The sequence below is a fragment of the Leucoraja erinacea genome, chromosome 22 (genome assembly GCF_028641065.1).
Source record: "Leucoraja erinacea ecotype New England chromosome 22, Leri_hhj_1, whole genome shotgun sequence".
Classification (NCBI taxonomy): domain Eukaryota; kingdom Metazoa; phylum Chordata; class Chondrichthyes; order Rajiformes; family Rajidae; genus Leucoraja; species Leucoraja erinaceus.
The window spans coordinates 19,607,085-19,632,786 of NC_073398.1; positions in this window are offsets into that span (position 1 = coordinate 19,607,085).

Here is a 25,702-nt window from a genome sequence, read left to right on the forward strand (position 1 = left end):
TGGTTTAAACCAGCATCTGCAGTTCCTTCCGGCACAATTATGAAGTTGTACAATGGAATAGTTCTTGGTAAAGTAACACTTGGTAGGAACAGCGTGACAGGGAACTGTACAAATGAGAAATTGCGGATGTGTATCGTCACAGTTGGAGGGATTTTTTGTACGGTGGAGTGCTTGCCTGTATCAGTGATGCATTAGCTGCCTTCCTTCCAAATACTGAAGATGATAGTTCTGTCAAAATGCAGCTATTATTAGCTGCTGAGGCTGAAAGTGAGTCACTTATTTGCTTTTATTTTATTCTGTTAAATTATGGCTCATTGCACCAGGATAGCACATCTCTTTTGAATTTGATTTGATTCATCATCATATTTATTGCTAAATACAAATGTGATAATTACTCGCGGAGAAAGTAATAATGGTTAATTCTAATGCACCAATTTTCTATTGACCCTTTTGGTGAAGGTGAGCAAAGCTGCTACCTGTCATTGCTCCACATCAAGTATAATGGCAGAGTGGATTTGAATGCGCTCTTTTTCACTGAGGGTTGAGTTCAGTTCATGTTTCTGGATGAAGGAATCCTCCTGCTGCTGAATTTATAAGGACTCAACATGACATTTAATTTGATTTGCACAGATCTATATCTCGGTGAGTGTGAGTTTACAGCACAAGTCCGACCCAAATGCTATTCAAGTCAAGTCAAGTCAAGTCAAGTTTATTTGTCACATACACATACGAGATGTGCAGTGAAATGAAAGTGGCAATGCTCGCGGACTTTTGTGCAAAAGACAAACAACCAAACAACCAAACAAACTATAAACACAATCATAACACACATATTATTTTACATAATAAATAATGGAAGGAAAAACGTTCAGTAGAGTTAGTCCCTGGTGAGATAGGCGTTTACAGTCCGAATGGCCTCTGGGAAGAAACTCCTTCTCAACCTCTCCGTTCTCACCGTATGGCAACGGAGGCGTTTGCCTGACCGTAGCAGCTGGAACAGTCCATTGCAGGGGTGGAAGGGGTCTCTCATGATATTGTTGGCTCTGGAGTTGCACCTCCTGATGCATAGTTCCTGCAGGGGGGCAAGTGAAGTTCCCATAGTACGTTCGGCCGAACACACTACTCTCTGCAGAGCCTTCTTGTCCTTGGCAGAGCAATTCCCAAACCAGATGGTAATGTTCCCGGAAAAGATGCTTTCCACCGCCACTGCGTAGAAGCACTGGAGGATCCTCGGAGACACTCTGAATTTCCTCAATTGCCTGAGGTGGTAAAGGCGATGCCTTGCCTTACTCACGAGTGCTGAGGCGTGTGATGCCCATGTCATATCCTCGGAGATGTGGACTCCCAGATATTTAAAACAGTTCACCCTATCCACAGGATCCCCATTTATCCTCAATGGAGTGTACGTCCTCGGATGATGTGCCCTCCTAAAGTCCATGATCAGCTCCTTCGTTTTTTGATGTTCAAGAGGAGGCTGTTATCCTGGCACCAGAGTGCTAGACCAGCCAACTCCTCCCGGTAGGCCTTCTCGTCGTTGTCTGAGATCAGGCCCACCACCACAGTGTCATCAGCAAACTTAATTATTGAGTTGGAGCTGAACCTAGCCACACAGTCATGTGTGTACAGGGAGTACAATAGGGGGCTGAGGACGCAACCCTGGGGCGATCCTGTGCTCAGGGTGTGGGACTTTGATGTATTTCCCCCCATCTTGACTACCTGGGTCCTGGCGGTGAGGAAGTCCAGGACCCAGGCACACAGGTAGGTGTTGAGCCCCAATTCCATTAGCTTCCCGGCCAGTCTGGTGGGGACTATCGTGTTGAAGGCTGAACTGTAGTCTATGAACAGCATCCTCACGTAGCCCCCCTTCTGGCTGTCCAGATGGGAGAGAGCGGTGTGCAAGACCTGGGAGACCGCATCGTCCGTGGATCTGTTCGGACGGTATGCGAACTGCAACGGGTCCATGTTCCGAGGGAGGAAGGCGCAGATGTGTTTCTTCACCAGCCTCTCAAAGCATTTCATGACTACCGAGGTAAGGGCCACTGGACGGTAGTCATTCAAACAGGCTGGGGAGGCATTTTTTGGTACCGGTACAATGATGGATTTTTTGAAGCAGGCAGGGACCATGGACTTGTCCAGGGAGAGGTTGAATAATGTAGTGAGCACTGGAGCTAGCTGCGTAGCACAGGACTTGAGTACTCACCCCGAGATGCCATCGGGGCCTGCAGCTTTTCTCGTGTTCACCCGTGTCAGAGCCCTCCTCACGTCGTGCTCGGACAACGAGAATGTGTGCACATTCCTCCCTTCAGCTTCGGTAGCCAGCCCGCTGGCGGTATTGTCGATAGTCGGCAGACCTGGAGTGGTGTTGCCCCTCTCGAAACGAGCGTAAAAGGAGTTCAGGTCATCAGCTAGGGAGGTGCCGGCACTTGCGGTAATATTCACGTAATGAGTCTGTGACAAAGATCATATGGAGTGGGTAATATATCCAAGGCCACAGCAAGTGATTGTCCAGAAATAAGCTTCTGCATTCAAAAGCAGAGATGAAATGCTGAGACTGTCAGGCACAAGTCAGGCTACATTTGGAGTACTGTGAGCAAATTTGGGCCCCATTTCAGAGGTAGGATATGCTGGCTCTGGAGAGGGTTCAGAGGAGGTTTACGAGAATGATTCTAGGAATAAGTGGCTTAGCATTCGATGAGCTTTTGACAGCACTGGGCCTCTGCTCACTGGAGTTTAGAAACTTAAGGGGGAACCTCATTGAAACTTACAGAATAATGAAAGGCATAGAAAGAGTGGCAGTGGAAAGCATGTTTCCACTGGTGGGAGAGGCTCAGGTCAGACGCCATAGCCTCAGAATTAAAGGGTATTCTTTTAGAAAGGAGGTGAGGAGGAACTTCTTTAATCGGAGGGTAGTAAATTTGTGGAACTCATTGCCTGTGGAGGTCAAAACAGTGGAAAATGTTAAGGCAGAAGTAGACAAATTCTTGATTAGAACGGGTGTGAAGGATTATGGGGAGAATGCAGGAAAATGGGAGGCAGAGATAAGCCATGATTGACCGGACTACTCGATGGGCTGAATGGCCTAATTCTACTCCTATAACTTTAACTTGTGATTACATTGCAGCCCCCTCTCACTCTTTTTCAGGGCATGTTATAACACAACAGCCACTTTCTGTCTCAGCAAAGATGTATAAACTAAAGGTCTATAATTCACTGTAATGACTATATGGCATGGATGTTGGTGACTGCTCAATAAAAAATAAGGTCCATATCTATATTTACTAAGTGTCCAACCAAAACTACGATATATAAAATGTCAATGGTGAAATCCATAGTGAAAGTAACAAGGAAGAAGAATTGATAATTTTCTTTATTTTCAGATTTCTCCCTTTTCCCGCTTTTATTCCTGGCCTGAAAGAGTTTACTCCTGCTGGGGTGTGCTTCCATATAAGTCACTTGCACTGCACTAGTCCCCCCCCAAGTGCTCTTCTTTTTCATGTGGAGGTAAAGTCTGCAGAGACTGATTATGACCAATGAGGATCATCACAGATGTGCTTCTATCCTCACTTGACATCGACACGTGCACATCTGACTGGGTGACTTCAATTATACAAGAACATAAAAACCTTCAGGCCATTTTTCCTTGGCCTCGTCTTGTGAGAGGAGGCCAAATATTTATCCAGTCCACATTGCTTGAAATTCAGCGCTTCAGCTAAGATCTAGATTTGAAGTTGGGTCTTACATTATTGTCTCCTTCACACGCTTTATTTCCTAAGCTTGTTCAATGTCCTTAGACTTGTGTTTCTCAAGGGCATCAATTGATCTTAACATACCGTAAATTAATCCCTTCAAATGGTTAATTAAATAATTAAATGTAGCACATAAGAAACATAGAAACATAGAAAACAGGTGCAGGAGTAGGCCATTCGGCCCTTCGAGCCTGCACTGCCATTCAATATGATCATGACTGATCATCCAACTCAGTATCCTGTTCCTGCCTTCTCTCCATACCCCCTGATCCCTTTAGCCACAAGGGCCATATCTAACTCCCTCTTAGATATAGCCAATCAACTGGCCTCAACTACCTTCTGCAGCGGAGAATTCCAGAGATTCACCACTCTCTGTGTGAAAAAAGTTTTCCTCATCTCGGTCCTAAAAGATTTCCCCTTTATCCTTAAACTGTGACCCCTTGATCTGGAAGGGGACTATATAAAGTCTCATATAGATATGAAAATGTTCATCTGCTAACATTTTAAACTTTGCCTAATAGGGTGTAGTTTTAGGAAGAAATGTTTATTCCTATCCCTGTTATTCATTGCAGTTATCAGTTTACAGATCTGTACTATCATGTTAATTATTTTGAGTGTAATGTTATTCATAATTTTAAGGACCTAATTCCAGTCTCCCTGTACAGTTCAGACAAAATAAAGTACACGTTCATGAACGGTAGATTAGCTGTACTCATTCTAAAGATAATTAAGGACAAATGCATTGATCTGCTTGGTGTCAATTAAGTAATAAATTGGTTCTTAAAACATAAAACTCCTGAGTCAATAAAGTCAGGATAAATTAATTTGGAACAATAGAGATAATTGTGAACATGAATTCACCTTGAAGGCAATGGAAAGAAAAATCAAATAGAGTACAAAATGGACTACCGATTCACCACTGATCGACAAATGTAACATTTTTGCCTTGGCTGTTAATGTTATTAAAATAGTACTCTTGAGAAATATCGTTTTTTTTAATAAAAAGTGAATGAAATACTTTCTGTTCAGTATGTCTGAAGTATGAGCTCGTTTTGGAATGCACATACTATAATCTGTTATATGTGTGTTTTGTAATTTCATAATCAAGACCTCAGTGTCAGTATGCAAGATTGTCCCTTCCTTTCATAAATATACATTTAAACTTTTTTTTTTTAATGATACAATATTTATTCCATTGAAGTCAATGTGATTAGTTTTATACTTGCAAAAGATGGGGGTGCTGTGGGTATCGTTCACTGGCTATTAAACACAACAGCATCTACAGATGTGGCCTCCATGACAGTTTTGGTGAACACTTGTACTCGGTCCACTAAGGCCTACTTGATCTCCTGGTTTATAACCATTTTAACTCCCCCTACCATTCCCATACTGTCCTTTTGTCATAGGCTTCTTCCATTACCAGAGTGAGGCCAACTGATGAAACAGCACCCTATATTTTGTTTGGGTAACTTACAACCTAACAGTATGAACATTGAATTCTCCATTTATAGAGCCATGGAATCATAGTCATACAGTGTGGAAACAGGCCCTTCGGCCCAACTTGCACATGCTGGCCAACATGTCCCAGCTACAGACTCCTATTAAATCTTTTCCCCTTCACTAACCTTCCTTCCCCCACCTCCACTTTCCTATGTCCCACCTGGACTCACACACATTTCTCCACTTCCCCCACCCTTCCCACCTATATTCCATCTTCTGGCTTTGCATTTCATGTTTCACGCTTCTATCCTAGTCTCCTTATCTCACCCTTTTTGCCTTTTTCATCTCTGGCCATTGTTCAACCATCTGCCAATTGGACCCCCCCCCCCCCATTCACCTGTATTTCAGTTATCAATTGCCAGGGTTTGTCCAGCTCCCACCTCTCTTCCAGCTTTCCCCTCCACCTCCACCCTCCTGACTACAATCAGTCCCCGATCTGGAACATCACATCTATGTTCTCCAGTGATGCTCCCTGACGCAACACCTTTTGTAAATAAAAATCTGCAGTTCCTTGTGTTTAACATATCAGTGTTTCAGGTGTGCAAAAACATCAGGAATATAATTAGCTTTTCTTTAGAACATCAATGTTTGACTTTTGGATAGGATTGGCTGATAAACCATACTTAATTCAAAGATTGCATGAAAAACATCAGGGACATTACAAGGAAACAGCGCACTTATTTGCTTACTCTTTCCCTATCTTCCAGAAGTATGATAGGTTCCAGATTGTTCTCTCTGTTCATTGCTCCTCCCCTCCAGTTCAACCACAATTATTTCCAAAACGTCCAATGTGATGCCAACATTTAATATATCTTTCCAATTCCCCATGATCATTCCCTCTGAACAGACTGTAGTGATGTAATGCTGAGGCTCTATAAGGTGCTGGTCAAGCCACATTTGGTGTACTGTGAGCAAATTTGGGCCCCACATCTGAGGAAGGGTGTGCTGGCTCTTGAGAGGGTCCACAGGAGGTTTACAAGAATGATTCCAGGAATGAGAGGGTTAGCATATCAAGAGCATTTGACTGCACTAGGCCTCTACTCGATGGAGTTTAGAAAGTTGAGGGGAAACCTCTTTGAAACTTACAAATAATGAAAGGCATAGATAGAGTGGATGTGGAAAGGATGTTTTCACTGGTGGGAGATTCCAGAACCAGAAGTCACAGGTCTGGGTGTTCTTTTAGAAAGGAGGTGAGGTGGAACGTCTTTAGTCAGAGGGTAGTAAATCTGTGGAATTCATTGCCACAGAAGGCTGTGGAGGCTGTCAGCGGATATTTTTACGGCAGAGATAGACTGTGTTTGATTAGAATTTGAATCGAGGGTTATGGGGAGAAGGCAGGAAAATGGGATTAGGAGGCAGAGATCAGCCATGATTGAATGGCGTAGACTCAATGGACCGAATGGCCCAATTCTACTCCTATAACTTGTGAACATGTAACTTGTTCACACCACGATCACCACCAGTGTCCACTTTCTTGCAGTTTCATAATTACCATTATAGAGACTGGGTATTTTTAAATTCTGGATTTGGTGTTCCATGTTGGGGAGATCAGTGGTAGGTGAGGTGACCAGTTTGAAGAACACCTCCTTCATCCCACACTCATGGCTAGCTTTCAGCTCCCATTCTTGCTTCGGCTCCTAACCTGTGATTCAATGATGAATGCAACTTCACATTGTGACAAGGAAAGTAACAATGTCTTTGATTCAACATCAAGTTGAAACATTTCGGATATCAACATACTTACCTGTTCATTCCGCACTTTCTTATTTTATTTCAGATTTGCAGAACTTACTGTAATTTGTCATTTCAGTTCATATATTTCATTCACGCCTCCAATCAGATTGATCTTTTCTTTTCTTTCCAACCATCTTTTGCACAATCATCTTTCTTGTCACTCAATCTCTTCTCTGCTGCAGACCTTTCCTTTTGTTCCTCTCTCCACTTCTCTTTTTCTTTGCCATTTAAAACGTGAATCTTCTGGTTTTGAGGCGAGATTCTTGACCAGAAAAGGCAACTCTGTTCCTATACCCACAAATGCTGCTTGATCTACTGTGACATGTAAGGGATACATTCTGAAAATTGTCTGTAAATTAATCCCTCCTTAAGCTAGAAATGACCGTTCTCTATAGCTGCTCTATCTGCATAGCTCTATCTGCCCTGGCTATCATTTCATTTCATCAAATATTCACCCAACACCATTGGTAATTTAAATAATGAAGTATATATTGTATCCAATCCTTAATGAGCACCACAAAACATGATTGTTTATTATTATTATTATTATTATTATTATTATTATACAATTATAATAAAATTATTTCAAAAATGACTTCCAGAATTTGCATAAAGACTGGTTTCTCGAAGTCAGGTCATCTATAACCTACAGAGCCCTTGCATATCTTATACTTCCAGTTTTTATAGTGAGGAAATTTCCAAATATCTGGCTATTTAGAAATTCTGAAGGCATGTCATTTGGGTCACACATTAGTATAGGATGTGTGGCCATTCGTACAGGGAGCAAGCAGAGTGTGGAGCCTGAGATGGAGTCCGGTGTGGGGTTTGGAGCCAGGGGTGGGGTCCAATAATGCCAGAGGTCAGAAATGTAGCTCTTCCCAGCTTCTGCTAAACTCATCAGGTTAACTTGAAAAATAATATTGCATTATTAAGTAACGTATTAAAAAAACCCACAGGAAATATAGATCTTTTTTTATTTATAGGTGTAATTACCAATATTTCAGAAAATCTGCAGTAGCTTGGCACCATCAAAGTTCCCAGTGGACTGTTTACATTAGATGGGCCTCCCAAAAGAACGTAAACACATGAAGTGGGGAAATTAGGATATTGCAATAGGAAACTCATTTTCAAGGGACAAGGAAAATTGTATTCTTATGATGTTTATTGAAGGTTACTAATTGAAATAACATCCCAGCAAAATATTTAGATGTGGGCATTTGTGGCAAATGATAGGACAGCTCAAACACAAAAAAAATAAGCAAGGGATTGTGGAATACTTTTTCAATTACAGATTTAAATGATGAAATTAATTGCTTTTTAGTAAAAGATTGTTTGGTGAAGAAATTGTGAAGTAAAATCTACATCATTAGAGTTACTGATGAAGTAGGAATGAAATAGATAATAATTTAAAAAAAGGTAAATATTGTAAAAACGTTCTCATTCTTTCTTATTAAATCTCTAAAATAAAAGTAAAGGGGTGATTCTCTTTCATATTGGTGCATCAAATCTCCAACAATAGGGCACCAGGAACTAGCTGGGCTCAGGCAGCAGAGGATGTAAATCCAATTCCTCCATAACATATACTCCACTTTGAATTAAATATAATGCTTAGGAAGGAACTGCAGACGCTGGTTTAAACCAAAGACATACACAAGAAGCTGGAGTAACTCAACGGGACAGGTGACATCTCTGGAGAGAAGGAATGTGTGATGTTTCGGGTCGAGACACTTCTTCAGACTAGAGAAACTAGGGGCAACAAGAGATATAGATGATGATGTAGACAGATAAAGAACAATGAATGAAAGATATGCAAAAGAGTAATGGATAAAGGAAACGGGCCATTGTTAGCTGTTTGTTGGGTGAAAATGAGAAGCTGGTGCGACTTGGGTCGAGGAGAGATGGAGAGAGAGGGAATGCCGGGGCTACTGTAAGTTAGAGAAATCAATATTCATACCACTGGAGCTGCCCAAGCAAAATATGGGATGCTGTTCCAATTTGCGTTTAGCCTCACTCTGACAATGGAGTAGACCTAGGACAGAAAGGTCAGTGTGGGAATGTGAAGGAGAATTAAAATGTTTGGCAACCGCGAGATAATGCTTGCTCCTCTACAGAATCTTCAGATTCTCCCAGGTATCTCGCACCAATAAAATACTTTGTGAAAATGTGACGGCTTTCACTTCCTCTATAAGTTCACAGCAGCCCATGATAATGTCTATCTTTGGTTTAAACCGGCATCTGCAGTTCCTTCCTACACATTGTATCTGCTCCACTGTGAAATGGCCAGAGGCAGTTGTGTAATGATATCTTTCCATGTCTTTGACTTCTCTCCTCATGATGAGAAGGGGCACTCCAGAATTCTGGGGGAAATAAAACATAGTATGATTAGTGATCAGATAATTTGTGCTGATGTTGATTAAGGGATAATCTTTGTCTAGGACAGAGAGTAACTCATTAGATCATAAGTGATAGGAGTAGAATTAGGCCATTCGGCCCATCAAGTCTACTCTGCCATTCAATCATGGCTGATGTTTCTCCCCCTCCTAACCCCATTCTCCTGCGCTCTCCCCATAACCTCTGACACCTGTACTAATCAAGAATTAGAGGGTCTCGACCCAAAAAGTCACCCATTCCTTCTCTCCAGAGATGCTGCCTGTCCCACTGAGTTAACCCCCTGTCCCACTTAGGAGACCTAAACAGCAACCTCTGGTGACCTTGCACGCCACCCAAAAAAAAATCAAGGTCGAGGTGGCCTGCAACTTCCTACACCCTCCCACGCATATGTTGAAAACCTTCCTCGACTATGAAGAAAACCGGCTTCGACTAGACCGGCGACAAAAAAATGATCGATTTTTAAAACGGCAACCTATTTTTAGTCGAGGCCGGTTTTAATCATGATGAAAAAATAGCCGGAACCTAGATAAAACCTCGACCACGTGGAAACCACTTTCGCCCATTAGGGAGAGTGACCAAAACCTCCGGTGACCTCATGGAAACCTTGGGTGGCGGGCAAGGTCACCAGAGGTTGCTGTTTAGGTCTCCTAAATGGGACAGGGGCTTTACTCTAGCATTTTGTTTCTACCTTTGATTTAAAACAGCATTGCAGTCCTTTCCTACACGAAGCACGAATCAAGAAGCACTTCCCTTCTTCAAAAAAAGTGGAGAGGCATCTTTTATACTTGTCAGATATAAAACTGAATCTCACAGTGGCACCTCAGGCAGTACAGCAGGCCTTCAGCACCGCACTGGAATGTCATCTACATTCATTCATATGTGCTCATATCTCTGGAGTATGAACTCGCTCCTGATTTGGAGGTTTGAAAATGAAACAATTAATTTATTTCAAAGGTTCAGTATTCACAATAGTAATCTTTTGGAAGATGGCAATCTAATAACAGAAAATGTGGCTTATCTTCTTGATTCTGAATTAATATGAAAATGTAATCCATGTCCTTTAAAACACATTTGCTTTCTGGATGGCAGCAGTGTAGGTGGACATCAGAGTGCACAGCTATTCACTAGGGAACCTCCCCACAGTTCATTCAGAAGTAACAGGTTGAGCCCTTTGGCAATATCCGTGTATTGAGCAATCATTGAGTACAACCTCGGCCTGCAAGGATTAAGTTACTCTGCAATTAACTTTAATAAAATAAGGGTTCCTGCAAATTGGCCATAAACTGGCTTTGAACTATATTCCAACAATGTATACATTGTTGTCGATTTTTTTTGGTTTCATAATAGGCAAAGTTAATAGGCTCGTCTTGCACAGGTTGACACAAGTGACATTCTCTGTTCACTTTGGATCTTTACAAACGATGGGCAAAAAGTGTAATGTCACAAAATCACACGAGGTGCCCCATGGCTGAGACCAAGCCAATCAGCATAGGAATTCATAGAAAATAGAACACAGGAGTTGATCCTTCGGCCCACAATATCTGGGCCAAACATATTCCCAACTTAAACTAATCACTGTATCTGTTCATATTTGGCGATAGTGGCCGACTCCAGTGAAGAGTCTTGTAGTAATAGAATGTCTTGTAGAAGACAATACAGTCAATGTATATCGTCACAGAATGCTGGAGTAACTCAGCGGGACAGGCAGCATGTCTGGAGAGAAGGAATGGATGACATTTCGGGTTGAGACCCTTCTCCAGTGTACAGATATTTTAAAGAAAAACTTCTATGGGCACTTCCTAGTTTTACGATAAAGATATTGAAGGGCAGAGCTAATTAAGAATGAACTGTAACCATGCCGTGCATTTGTCACAAAAGGCATCCATAATGACCTGGGATCTATGATGATGCCCTGCCTCTTGCTGTCAGCCATCCTTTTCCTCCAGAGATACTGCCTGACCCACTGAGTTACTCCAGCATATCCCTAACCAATCCTTGCCTTTCCAATTGCACGTGGTTCTGGATGCCTTCCATTAACCTACGAACCGCTGATTCATTGGTGTGTTAAAATAGCGGAGAATTGCAGGTGTTATCATCAGTAATTTGTCCTGTGCCAATAATCCTACAGAGGAAACCTTTTATATTTCCTCACAATTCAATGCATTAATAGCTATTCACCCCGTTCATTAGTGTTGACTCCATATTCCCTTTTTTCTTTTGTTCTTGCCTACTGCATCAGATGATTGATTCTGCTCTCAGTTTGTTTCCGTAACTAATCATTATGGACTCCATTTCCAAAAGAACTGCCTTCTCTTTGAAGGGTCGAAAGATAGTTATCTTTTTCTTCCCCACTGCCTTCCCACCGCCCACCTCCTTTCCCAGAATATCACACAGCGCCTTTAAAAGCCGATGAGGAGTGTTAACATTCTCCTGGTTGTAAAAAATCTGGTAGTTTAAACATCGTGGGCTGGATGACATCCTGATCTTCTGAACTAGGGCTGCCTCCTGAGCTAACCATTTACCACTTCAATGCTTTGGGAATTTGTATTGTACTTTCCCGTTATATTTCAAGTGAAGCAAAAGGTACACTTAAACAATAAACATCCGTATTATTGACAAATGACTTGAAAGATTAAAGAAAATATTTAAGGACAGCTTTACCCATTTAAATCAATTAAAGGAACATTGCCTCCTGGGAAGCTAACATTTTTTTTTTTACCACTTCAATTGCTTTGGGGAATTTGTATTCCCGTTATTTCAAGTGAAGCAAAAGGTACACTTAAACAATAAACATCCGTATTATTGACAAATGACTTGAAAGATTAAAGAAAATATTTAAGGACAGCTTTACCCATTTAAAGCAATTAGAAATGGAACATTGATTAAAAAAAAAACATATTCCCTTTTAATTAGTTGGGAAGTGATATATTTTTTTTTTTTTTATTACAGTTCCTGGCCATTTGAATTAGCTGGAGTATTATATTCAATTTATTTTTATTTGTATTAATAGATAATTCAAATTGAGAAGAGTAAACTTGTGCATTCTGCAAACTCCAACTGAACAACATACAAATGGCTTCCATTAAAGTTAAAGGTTTTCTCTATCCCATTTTATAATATTGGGAATTTAAATGTATCAGTAGTAGGGACAATTATATTATCCTCATATGATCATTTAATATTTAATCCTTTGGAACTTAATTCTTAATTTACTTTTCTCTAGTTTTTATTTGTGTTTGTGCACACAACATATTTACATTGCCTGATTATTACAATAGTAGGCAACTAACAAATAAGGCCTATTTTAATAATTAAAGAAAGATTAGAATCAAGAAAAAACAAATATAGAACAATACAGCACAGGAACAGGTCCTTTGGCCCATAATGTCTGTTCTGAACATGCTGCCAAATGCATCTTGTTTGTCTGCATATGATCTATATCCCTCCTTTCCCTGCATATCCATGTGCCTGTCTAAAGCCTCTTAAATGCCACAATTGTATCTGTTTCCACTTGCACCACAGGCACTGGCCAAACTCAGCAGATCTAACAGCATCTGTGAAGGTAAGAGATATACGTTTTGAGTGGATATTCAGACAAGATCTTTGGCTTGTATCATTTCTTTGTTCATTGCTGCCTTTATCTTTAATAAAGGTCTTGTTTCCAAAATTACTTTAATGAGTTATGCAAATAAAAACTATAGATCATAGAAAAGTACAGGACAGGAACAAGGCCCTTCAGTCCATGATTATGTGCTGAACATGATGCCAAACTAAACTAATCTCATTTGCCTGCACATGATCCACACCCTCCAGTCCCTGCCCATCTAAAGGCCTCTACAAATGCCACTATTGTATCTGTCCCCATCACCACCCCTCCCAGCAGGGTGTTCCAGACACCACAACCCTCTGTGTAAAATATAATTTGCCCCACACATGTCTTTTAAACTTTGCCCCGTTCACCTTAAAGTAATGCCCACAGGTCTTTGGCATTTCATTCTGGGGGAATAGGTTCTGACTTCTACCCTTTCAAAGCATGTCATAATGTTATATCATTCTACCAGGTCTCCCGTCAATCCCTTAATACTTGGCATTTTTATCTAACACCTTGCAGTACAAATCTTGCACCTTTCCTGCCATGATTTTGTATATTGGTGCATTGGACATTGTGGTTGCCTCCAATGATGGAATGGTGTGATTGTCTTAATTGTCACATATAAGATGGTCACTTACTCCAAAGTTATCCTTTCTTACCACCACATGCTGTGTTTTCCCATGTAGATCTTAGTTCCATGATTCTAAAATAAATCACACTAGACAGAGACTGTAATGGTTGCATTTTGTTTTGGCTTATACTTGACTTGACTTGGATTTTTGCACATGCTGACACAACAAACATTCTCACTTGAATGAATCATAAATAAATCAGTATTGATATTAAATTTTCATCCTTGCTCAATGGCAGACATTTAAAATATACTAACTTTCTGCAACCAGTGGACCAAGGTTCCATCCTTGGCCCCATTCTCTTCTCCCTGTATATGCTCCCCTTAGGCCAAGTCATTCAAAGGCACGGCATTTCCTTTCATTGCTACGTAGACGATACACAACTCTATCTCCCCCTGAAGCCCAAAAACTGATCAAATCTGATTAACCTTTTCAACTGCCTCCAGGATATAAAGTGTTGGATGGCCCAGAACATCCTCCAACTAAACGAGAGTAAGTCTGAGGTCATCCTTCTCGGACTCAAGCAAAACGATAGCAGGCAGCCTTGGAAGCCTTACCCCATTACTCAAACCTCACATCAAAAACCTTGGCGTGATATTTGACTAAGCATTGAAATTTGACAAACAAGTAAATGCCGTGGTAAAAGCAAGCTTCATCCAGCTTCGGACGATAGCTAAAATAAAACAATTCCTCCAGGTTGATGACCTTGAAAAGATCATCCACACATTTATCTCCTCCCGCCTAGATTACTGCAACTCCCTCTACACTGGCATCAGCCAATCTTCCCTGTCCCGCCTGCAACTGGTCCAAAACGCCACAACGAGACTCCTGACAGGCACCCGAAAAAGGGACCACATTACCATGATTCTGGCTCCCTGTGCGGTTCCGAATAAATTTCAAGATCCTCCTTTATGTCTACAAAGCCCTTAACGTGCTTGCCCCCACCTACATCAAAAGTCTGCTTACCCACCACACCACCTCCAGGTCCCTCAGATCTTGGTACCACCCTTGAAGAATCCAAACAAACGAAGTATCTTGGCATCAAATTGCAGAATGATCTGCATTGGAATGGTCAGACTCATCATGCAATGGTGAAAGCAACAGGTGTCCTAAACTTTCTGAGATGCAACTTTTATCATTGTTCAACTTCTGTCAAGGAGAAACTATACTTCACCCTCGTTAGACCTCATCTGAACTACGCAGTTGCAGCATGGGACCTATACACAAATAAAAACATTTCTTCCGTCGAACGTGTCCAAAGACAGGCAGCTCGATTTGTTACTAACACCTATGAGAGAAAAGCGAGTGTCACCAAACTTCTGAATTCTCTGGGGTGGAACCCTCTCCAAGACAGACGTGAAGCTCACCGTTTGACCTGTTATTACAAAATGTTAAATGGTCAGCTCGACATAGACTACAAGACCTACACCAAACCCAAACCAATTAGGAGTAGACGAGGGTATTCGATCCAATTTGTGATCCCAGCTACAAAGACAGATGTATACAGCAATTTGTTCTTCCCCCGCACAATTAAAGCATGGAATAATCTCCACCCAACTATAGTTACCCAACCAGATGCAACTAAATTTAAAGTAGCTCTTTCTTCCCAATAACCCTTTCTGGCTTAAGCCCTCCTTTCACCACCTCCAGTTTAAATTCCATTTGGAATATTTTGGAGGACCAAGAAACCAAGAAACCAAGAAACCAAGATCGGCCAACTTGGGGATACTGAACATCCACGTCTAGGCATAAGCTCAGGGGCGACCGCGCCTTTGCGTTTGCAGCTCCTAGACTGGAACAGCATCCCTCTTCCCATCAGAACTGCCCGCTCCATTGACGCCTTTAAGTCGAGACTTAAAACTCATCTTTACTCTCAAGGGCGACGCCTTTAAGTCTTGAGACTCCTAGACTGGAACAGCATCCCTCTTCCCATCAGAACTGCCCGCTCCATTGACGCCTTTAAGTCGAGACTTAAAACTCATCTTTACTCTCAAGCCTTTCTTGACATCCTCTGAGGGAGGGCTATATGTATGCATTTATGTATGTACCTAATCTATGAACCAATGTTGTATAACGTTAGTACCTCCACCAATTGTAAAGCACTTTGGCCAACGAGAGTTGTTTTTTAAATGTGTTATAGAAATAAAAGTGACTTGAATTTAACTAGAATTTTGGTGAATCATAATCACAGGTGTGTGAAATATTATACTTTGCCAAATTAGGTAAAGAATTAGATTAAAACAAATAGTCAGTAAATTATCCAGATGTCCCTTTGCCTTTTACTGTCCTGCATTTTATCTTTAATAATTGTATCATGTTAGGTTTTGATATTAGGGTTCATAACTAGCGTCATTTTCTTGATCTGATCATTCAATTGTTTCAGAAACTATTCTTGGATTAAATAATCCTTTTATCATCTCTGCAATGGTCACAGTTGCTCTCTCTTCAGTGGATTCCATTTGATTTAGCATTGATTTCAATGTTGATTTTAACTTTAATATTTGCACCACCTCACTATCTTGACTTGACAGTGGCTTTGAAAAGTGTACTTTCTCAACAATCCAAGTTCACTTTCTTCATTGCCCTTTTTGTAGAATGCTGGTGTTAATTTTCTTATTCATCAATTCAATGCATTGGCTTCCATCATACTGCCCTAACCCTTTATGTGCAGTAGATTTGCTATTTCATATTGAGCAGTTATATTTGCCTTCTGGGTCTAATTGTCTATTATTTTTAAAATATTTGCATGTGGTAGCAGCAAAGAGTATGATTGCCATTTTTATAGCATTTGTTGCTTGTAATACTGATTCAATTTACTTTTCCTTAATGTATACTTTGTGCTAAAATGTTCTATTTACCTGAATGTATCATGGTTGCCTTATTTTATACATATAACAATACAAGTGGCGGCTATTCAGCCCATTTGGTCAAAGCCACGCACTTGTAAACAATCACTCATCGCCTCTCTTTATTTTCCTATACTCTTGCAACTTATTCACTCAAATATGCCCATTGTCCTTTTAAAAAAAATAGAGGCATTTGGACAGGCACATGAGCCTGCCTATCATGTGCAGAATGCTGTTAGATTGGCATCAATGTCACCATAGGTTAAATCATGGGTTAAAAGTCCTGTTCCTGTGTGGTTTAGTTTAGTTTAGTTTAGAGATACAGTGCAGAAACAGGTCCTTCGGTCCACTGAGTCCACAACGACCAGAGATCCCCGCACATTAACACAACCCTACTTACACAATAGGGACAACTTTACATTTGCACCAAGCCAATTAACCTACAAACGTGTACGCCTTTGGAGTGTGGGAGGAAATCGAAGATCTCGGAGAAAACCCACACAGGTCATGGGGAGAATGTAGAAACTCCGTACAGACAGCGCCCATAGTCATGATCAAACAGGGGTCTCTGATGCTGTAACGCAACAACACTACCGCTGCGCCCCGTACTGCCATCTTTAATGTCTGATGTTACTTCTGCATAAATGTTTGAATTCCTATTTCCTGAACTAGTTTTGAGGCTTGGAATATGAAATCTCAAAACAGTGTATGACTTTAAATTCTCTTTTGGCATTAATTCCATGGAGACTTTTTCCCTTTCCAACCTAACCCTAATCCCCTGGTATAACATCTTCTTGATTTTTGATGATTGAGATCTTCACGGATTTTTAGAAAGTCGTTATAATATGTCATTAGATTTTCTCAATGGTTATGAAGATTTCAATCCACGTTCGGCATGAGCATTATTTGCAGTCTCTCGAGTTTGGCACTTTATGCCAATAAAACTGGTGACACAGATGGCAATGATAGGAATGTTTTATTTCTTAGCGTTGAATTTGATCAAACTTGGAATTTCATTTACTTTCTGGAGTCTTTGAGACCATTCAATCCATCGACTTCATGCCAACCATCAACCATCCATTTACACGGATCCTGCATTAATCCCATTTATGTATTCTTCCCACATTCTTATTAATTCCACCCAGATTCTACCGCCCACATATGGACTAGAGGAAATTTACAGTGACCAACTAGCTTACCAACTTGCATGACCTTGGGATGTGAGAGGAAACTGGAGCACCTGGAGGAAACATGCATGCAAATGTGCAAACTCCTCACAGAGAGCGGCACAGTGTCACAGCATTAGAGTTGGTGCCTTACAGCGCTTGCCGCGCTGGAGACCCAGGTTTGATCCCAACTACGGGTGCTGTCTGTACGGAGTTTGTATGTTCTCCCCGTGACCACGTGGGTTTTCTCCGAGACCTTCAGTTTCCTCCCACACTCCAAAGACATACAGGTTTGAAGGTTAATTGGCTTGATAAATGTAAAAATTGGCCCTAGTGTGTGTAGGATTGTGTTAATATGCGAGGATCGCTGGTCTTCACAGACCTGGTGGGCCGAAGGGCCTGTTTCCGTGCTGTATCTTTAAACTAAACTAACCAGGCATTACCTAGATTCAATATTTAACCCTGGGTCTCTGGAGCTGAGGCAGAAGCGATGACTTGCTGCCTCACTGAGTGGTCATGGCATTTCTCATGAGAAATGTTGTTCCTCTCAGTCTGCAAGACACTTGATCTGCTTGGATCCTCTGCCATTTTTTTAAATTTCTCTGAGTGATAGTTTAAAAAAGATAGCAAGGAGATGAGACCCACTGTGCCCGGTCAGACTGAAGTCGGTAAATGGGGCAGCAGTACAACTTTTGCTGGTTGTGATGTGGGATAAGGGAGATAGGGAATGGAGATTGATAATTTAGTATTTCACAAAGCAAAGACTAAGATGAGGAAAAACTTTTTCACCCAGAGAGTTGTGAACCTGTGGAATTCTCTGCCACAGAAGGCAATGGAGGCCAATTCACGGGATGTGTTCAAGAGAGAGTTAGGATTAACAGAATCAAGGGATATGGGGGGAAAGCATGAACGGGTTACTGATTTTGGTTGATCAGCCATGATCATATTGAATGACTCAAAGGGCCAAATGACCCACTCCTGCACCTATTTTCTATGTTTCTATGTTTCAGTCACCTCATTGCTAAGCTGAGCCTATGCCTGTGCAGTATAATGAATTTCAGAGGTAGGTTGCGAATAGATATTTCTTAATATTTTCATTGAGCATCAACAAATGAGATATTGCATTAGGAGATTGTTTTTTGGATAATTTTTGCAGTGCTATTTTTTTATGTACCCTGCGCAAGGTTATGAGTTAGACTCTTGGAGTTCATTTTGTGTTTATCAAGCCGGTCATGATTTGACAATTGTCAATGTGATTCAGAAGACTTTTCATGGATTCATCCTGAAATTTGGACCAATCATTATAGCCATGGCTTCTTAATCAGGACAACAATGCCTGGACTGTTATTTATATTTGCAGTGGATCACAATTCCCCAAGCACAGGCTACAGAAGAATGGAATCGCCAGCAGATAGCAAGTTCACACATTTTAAATGTGTATGAAGGAACTGTAGATGCTGGTTTAAACCATTTATAGATGCAAAATGCTGGAGTAACTCAGCAGGTCAGACAACATCTCTGGAGAGAAGGAATTGGTGATGTTTTGGGTAGAGACTCTTTTAATTTTACTTCGGAGTCACGTGAGTGACTACGTGAAGAACCCGCTCAGCACGCATGCGCGACATTCAGCGGCAGGCAGGAGTCTGGCGCTCCCGCTACAAGCCTGAAGGAGGAAGCTTTAGGTAAGTACTTACCTTCAGTTTTAACCAGCGACTTGCGTCTGTTTGTTGCTCCAGGTGGAGCAAAGCAGCAGACGCAAGTGGCCCCCGTTGGACTCCGGGGAAGGAGTGTTCCGTTCGCTGAAGGGGGAGAGACGCCACCAGGAGCGCACACGCTGTGGTCCACAAACAGGGAGCTGCGCCGGTGCCAGTCCAGACGCAAGCGGCCCCCCCCTTGGACTCCGGGGAAGGAGCGTTCCGTTCGCGGAAAGGGGAGAGACGGCACCAGGACCGCACACGCTTTTTGCATTAGACTGGAGAAAAAATATACTTTTGGACATCGTATAAATTGCACTAATGCTCCTGATATTCAATTACTCCTGATATTTCATTTTAAATTGTGAAGCTACAAAATGTAAATTCTGAGTAAATATGTGGTAGCATTTTCTCGCAGATTTTCTTTAAAATTTCCCTGATGGCATAGCTGTGATCCATATCAACATGTCATATGACACAGTTGTTAAATGTTTCCCTGCTGATAATAATATTTTCCGTGCTTGACATTTTTAAAGTGCTATTCCATTTCTTTGCCAATCACCATTGATGCTTGTGACACCTCATGGCATGAAGATAGACACAAAAAGCTGGAGTAACTCAGCGGGACAGGCAGCATCTCTGGAGAGAAGGAATGGGTGACGTTTCGGGTCGAGACCCTTCATCCCTAGCCAGCCTGAAGAAGGGTCTAGACCCGAAACGTCACCCATTTTTTTCTCTCCAGAGATGCTATCTGGCCCGCTGAACTACTCCAGCATTTTGTGTCTATCTTCGGATTAAACCAGCACCTGCAGTTCCTTCCTATGCACCTCATGGCACTGTCCCTTTAATGGTGAAGAGTTTGAATTGGTTCGGAAGCGAGTGCACTGCCACAGCTGGATCAGAAATCGATATCACCGCAATCGTTTAAGTGTCAACATTTAATTTGACATCAGCCTTCTCCCAGTTTCCACTCTGTGAGAACCCTGTCATCTGTGCTAAGGAGTTGCTTTCTGATCTTGGGCTGTTTGATTTTCCACTGCTCCTGCAGAGAGCCCAGGCCAGGCTGTTCCCAGGCCAGCTGCTGCTGCTGCTTGATCAGGCTAGGTGCAGGTAAACATCACGCCCTTCGCAGCCTGGAGCCCTTCACAGTGAGCTGAGGTGATGCAAAAAAAAACTCCCCTTGCTCAGGAGAGTGGCACCCAGGGGTGCTTCTTGTCCAGGAGAGGCCCATTTCACATTTTTAGTTTAGTTTAGTTTAGTTTGGAGATACCATGCAGAAACGTGCCCTTCGGTCCACCAAATCCACGCTGACCTGCGATCCTGCACATTAACACTATCATACACAAACTGGGAACAATTTATATTTATAGAAAGCTAATTAAACTACAAACTTGTACATCTTTTGAGTGTGGGAGGAAACCAAAGATCTCGGAGAAAACTCATGCAGGTCATGGGGAGAACGTACAAACTCCGTACAGACAGCTCCCGTAGTTGGGATCGAACCCGGGTTTCTGGTGCGGAAAGTGCTGTAAGGCAGTAACTCTACCATTGCGCCACCATGTCACCTGAAGGGGTTACTATTCCAGACAACACGAAGACGGGATGTTATTCTCGGTGGCATTCCACTGCAATATAGAGACTTACAGCGTGGAAACAGGCCTTTCAGCCCAACTTATTTAAGAAGGAACTGCAGATATTGGAAAATCTAAGGTAGACAAAAATGCTGGAGAAACTCAGAGGGTGAGGCAGCATCTATGGAAATAGGCAACGTTTCGAGTCAAAACCCTTCTTCAGACTGATGTGAAGGTTTTTCGACCTGAAACGTTGCCTATTTCCTTCGCTCCATAGATGCTGCCTCACCCGCTGAGTTTCTCCAGCATTTTTGTCTACCTTCAGCCCAACTTGCCCACACTGGCCAACATGTGCCATCTACACTAGTCCCACTGACCTGTATTTGGCCCATATTCCTCTCAGCCTGTCCTATCCATGTACCTGTCTAATTGTTTCTTAAACATAAGCATTCTTCTTCCTTAATTCCTTTGAGTTCTCTTGAGGAAACTTTAGAGCAGTACCACAGATGGTTTAAAAAAGCAGGCTGTCAGTTCTTAATAGTCAACCACATGTGATAATATAAAATAATTTCACCCAACCAAAGTCAAGTGTTCCATTACACCTGTCTCTTTCTCCACGCCCACCCTCTCTAACTCCTCCCCCTTACTTCATCTCCCCCTCTTTGTCCATCTCTCACACTTTGTCACCCCCCCCCCATATCTCATCACCCTCTCTTTTCCCACTCCTTTCCCAACCCCCTCTCTTTTCCGAGGGAATTTTCTGCTTTTCACTTTCTTCTTGTGGGACTCAAGCAAACATCGCCTCTGCATCTAAACCTCAAATGTTATTGCTGATTTTTCAGCATTAACAATTGACCAATACAAATCATCCTTGCATGTGGAACAACTCCCAAAAAATGTCCAGATGCCAGAAATCTGAAACAAAAAAGAGAAAAATGCAGCAAACACTTAGCGGGTCAGTCAGCATCTGTAGAAGGAGAAACTGTCAATGATGGGCGGCATGGTGGTGCAGTGGTAGAGTTGCTGCCTCACAGCGCTTGGTGTAAATGCAAATTGTCCCTAGTGTGTGTAGGATAGTGTTAGCGTGGTGGGACAGCGAGGCAGCATGGATACAGTGGGCCTGTTTCTGCGCTGTATCTCTAAACTAGACACTGGTCTAGATCCCTTTATCAAATCTAGGAGAGAGAGAAAAAAATAGTGTCTTTTAAGTTGGGGAAAAAAAGTTTGAATAGTGGTGCATTAGCTAAAAGGAATATCTAAGATTCGATAGGTTGGAATTACTAGGAGCATTACTAGCACATTAAGCAGCTTTACATGTACTTTTTTGCAAACAATGAGACACTGGGACATGTCCAACAAGCCAGACTACACAAATGGAATAAGAACAACTTAACGCACATGACTACAGGCATAAATGGCCAGTTCTAATGCAAACAGAACAACAGTGAGTTACCTAAGGTAAGAGAATTCATTACTGAGTCTGGGAAGCAGCAATGTGCCTAGACAGTTTTTGAGGCATTGTTCTTCCAGCCTGTATTGGACTTTGTTGTCGTAATGCAGGAGGCCACGGGCTGAGAAGTCAGAGGGGAAGTGGGGTGGTGACACTGGCAGATAACAGAAATCTCAGGGTCACTGCTGCAGACTGAATGCAAGTTCTCCACAGGATGCACAGAATTTGCTTTTCACATATTTAATGACTTTCCCTTTTCTGGACTTGAGGGCAGACCAAGAATTGTGGACCGGGGGACAACATGAGTAAACCAGTTGTCGTTACTCGCCCTCCATCATTGTATCAAGTATAATGACCCAACTGTTTTATCCACACTTTTGTTATCTCCTATCAATCATGCATCAGCCAGCTCCTATTTTTCACCCATCATTATCTGAAGTTCATCCAACACGTTCCCGATGGAGCAAAGATTCTTCTGCATTGGTGTTGAACTATTATTACTTAAGATCCAACCATGTCTTTTTCTTGTGAATTTTGTTATTGAAAGGAAAAGTTTTCCATTTCCTGATCAATTGTGTTCATTATTTTAAAATATCGTAACTGCCTAATTTCTTTGGAGGTACAAGTCCACGGATGCTGGAATCTGTCGCAACAATTGTAGAGCTGCTTGAGGAACTCCATTTGCCAGGCAGCATCTGTGGAGGGAGATGGACAATCATGGACAGCAGTCCTCTTCTTGTTGCTATCCTCAGGTATGGGGTACAGAAGCCTGAGGTCCCACGCCACCATCTTCAGGAACACTCCTTTCCTACAGCCAAGCATTTTGATGAAGTGCTTTGATGCAGCGACCATACCAAGGGTGGAAATCGCTTTTAAAACATGGGGGGGGAAACAATGAGACCTGACATCTAGGACAAGGGTCGGCAACCTACAGCCCATGGGCCGGATCTGGCCCATAACCCAAAATCATCCGGCCCGCAGGCCTATTTCTTTTCAATTCGTTTTTGCATCTTGGAATCTGCAGCCAGTCCCGGGGCACGCAGGCAAACTGGGCGCTACAGCCAGACCTGGGGCAAGCAAACCAACCTGGGAACAGCAGTCAGTCCCTGGGCGCACAGGCGACCTGGGAACTGCAGGTCCTTTGGCCCATCGTTTCCGTGCCAACCAGCACCATCCGTACACTATCACCATCCGACACACTAGGTACAATTTACAATTTACCGAAGCACTCAGCCTACAAACCAGCACGTCTTTGGAGTATGGGGCAGGCGAGCTGACCTGGGTGTTACAGCCAGTCCCGGGGCAGGTGAAGCAACCTGGGTGTTACAGCCAGTCCCGGGGCAGGTGAAGCAACCTGGGTGCTGCAGCCAGTTCTGAGGCAGGTGAACTGACCTGGGAACTGCAGCTAGTCCCAGGCTGTTAGATTCTGGAAGCTAACAGTCTCCAACTGGAATCGACCTGAGGGCTCCGGTCGCAGAGCCTGTGGACCTACCATCACGGAGCTGGCTGACTTCGGAGGCTGTGGTGGCAGTTTTGCAGCAACATGTTTCATAAAACATGGGGGTGATTGTCCCCCTCCTCTCAAAGCATGGGGTTAACAGCTCCCCGTCCTCCCCAGGATTTCAGCCCAAGTCTGAGAGAGGTACCGCATACTATTATGCAGAAATAAATATGAAAATACATTCAGAAATTCCATAAGATACATTTTTTGTGCCAATACTGATCAGCATCTATTTTCTCATAAAAATATAATTTTTAAATGATGAACCAAGAACTAAGACTTAAAAATGTCGAAATAAGAACAATGGGGACCCGGGTGTGGGGGAACCGCCATGAGGGAGGGTAGGGGTTGAGAACAAAGGGAGACCTGGCGCTGAGGTACTTTGTAACTTTGTAAGCGCCCTTTATGGGTGACTATTTGCATTCCTTGGGTATGCAAGCTAAGAATTTCAATGTGACTTGTTACATGTGACAATAAAGTATTCAATTCAATTCAATTCAATTTGGTTATGAGGTTCACTATGTTGTATGTAATTATTATTCTATCTAGCCCACAGGACCTTTCTAATTTCACTTGTTAAATCTTTGACACTATTTAGTCCTTAACTCGGGTAACCTTGGCTCTGTCAATAAATATGAGATTTCCAACTTAGCCTTAATAATCAGGAGATATGGAAACAGCGATTGGCCGTGAGTGTCGGAAAGGTTACAAATTCTGTTTTCCATACCAACATAATCCTATTCAATTATTGCCTTCTAACGTCATGGAAATTTGCAACGTAGTTTCCTCATGGAAAAAAAAAGTTCAAAGGAATATGTTATATAACGTTCACATATATTATGTTCATTGTCCTTCAAAGGCCCCTCCAACTACCAGAACATTAATAAACTGTTCTTAATGGACAGTACAAGATCTAAAATAGCCAAACGGACAAAGTACTGGAGTAGGTCAGCAGGTCAGGCAGCAGCCCTGGAGAATATGGATAGGTGACGTTTCGGTTTGTGACCCTTCTAAAATTGTCGTTTTATTTTATTTATATGCACCTCTTTCACTAATTTATACTTTGACTACATTACTAGTAGTCTCTGGGACTGGTGTACAACTCCCACCATTTTATTCTGCCTCTTATTACTACTTAGCTCCACTCAAAGTATTTTTTAAGCTAAGATACTTCCTTTCCATTGACAACACTTTTTTTCATATCAAGGCTGTATCTCTAAACTAAACTAAACTTGTGAGAATAAACTGGGGAATTCAAGCAAAACGTCCTTACCCATAATGATGATGACGTGAAATATGCTACTAGAAGGAGAGAATGAGGCAAGTAAAATGAGTACATTTAGGAGTTAGGTAGATTAGGGGTTTCAAGGAATAGACTGATGGGGTAAGGAATGAGGGGTATTGAGGAGTAGATGTGGAGTTTCATGAGAAGACACCAAAGTGCTGGAAAAACCAGAATGAAGAAGGGTCCCAATCCAATATGTCACCTATCCATGTTGGCTCGATATGCTGCCTGACCTGTTAAGTTACTCCAGCACTTTGTGTGTAGGGAGGAACTGCAGATGCTGGTTTAAACTGAAGACAGACACAAAAGGCTGGAATAACTCAGTGGGTCAGGCAGCATCTCTGGAGAAAAGGAATAGGTGATGTTTCAGGTTGAAGAATGGTGTCTGCAGTTTGTTGTTTCTAGATACTAGATAAGTTGTGTTCATTGTGTTTTTCCTTTGTTGTTTGGTTATTGTACCCAATTAACTAAAAACAATTACTTGGCTTTTTTTTTGCTGCTTCTAAAGTGTTTCAGCAAAGTTGGTGTTGCAATGATTGCTTCCATACAGCATGATGAGAAATATTTCTGAACAAAGTGAATTGGTTGGTGTTA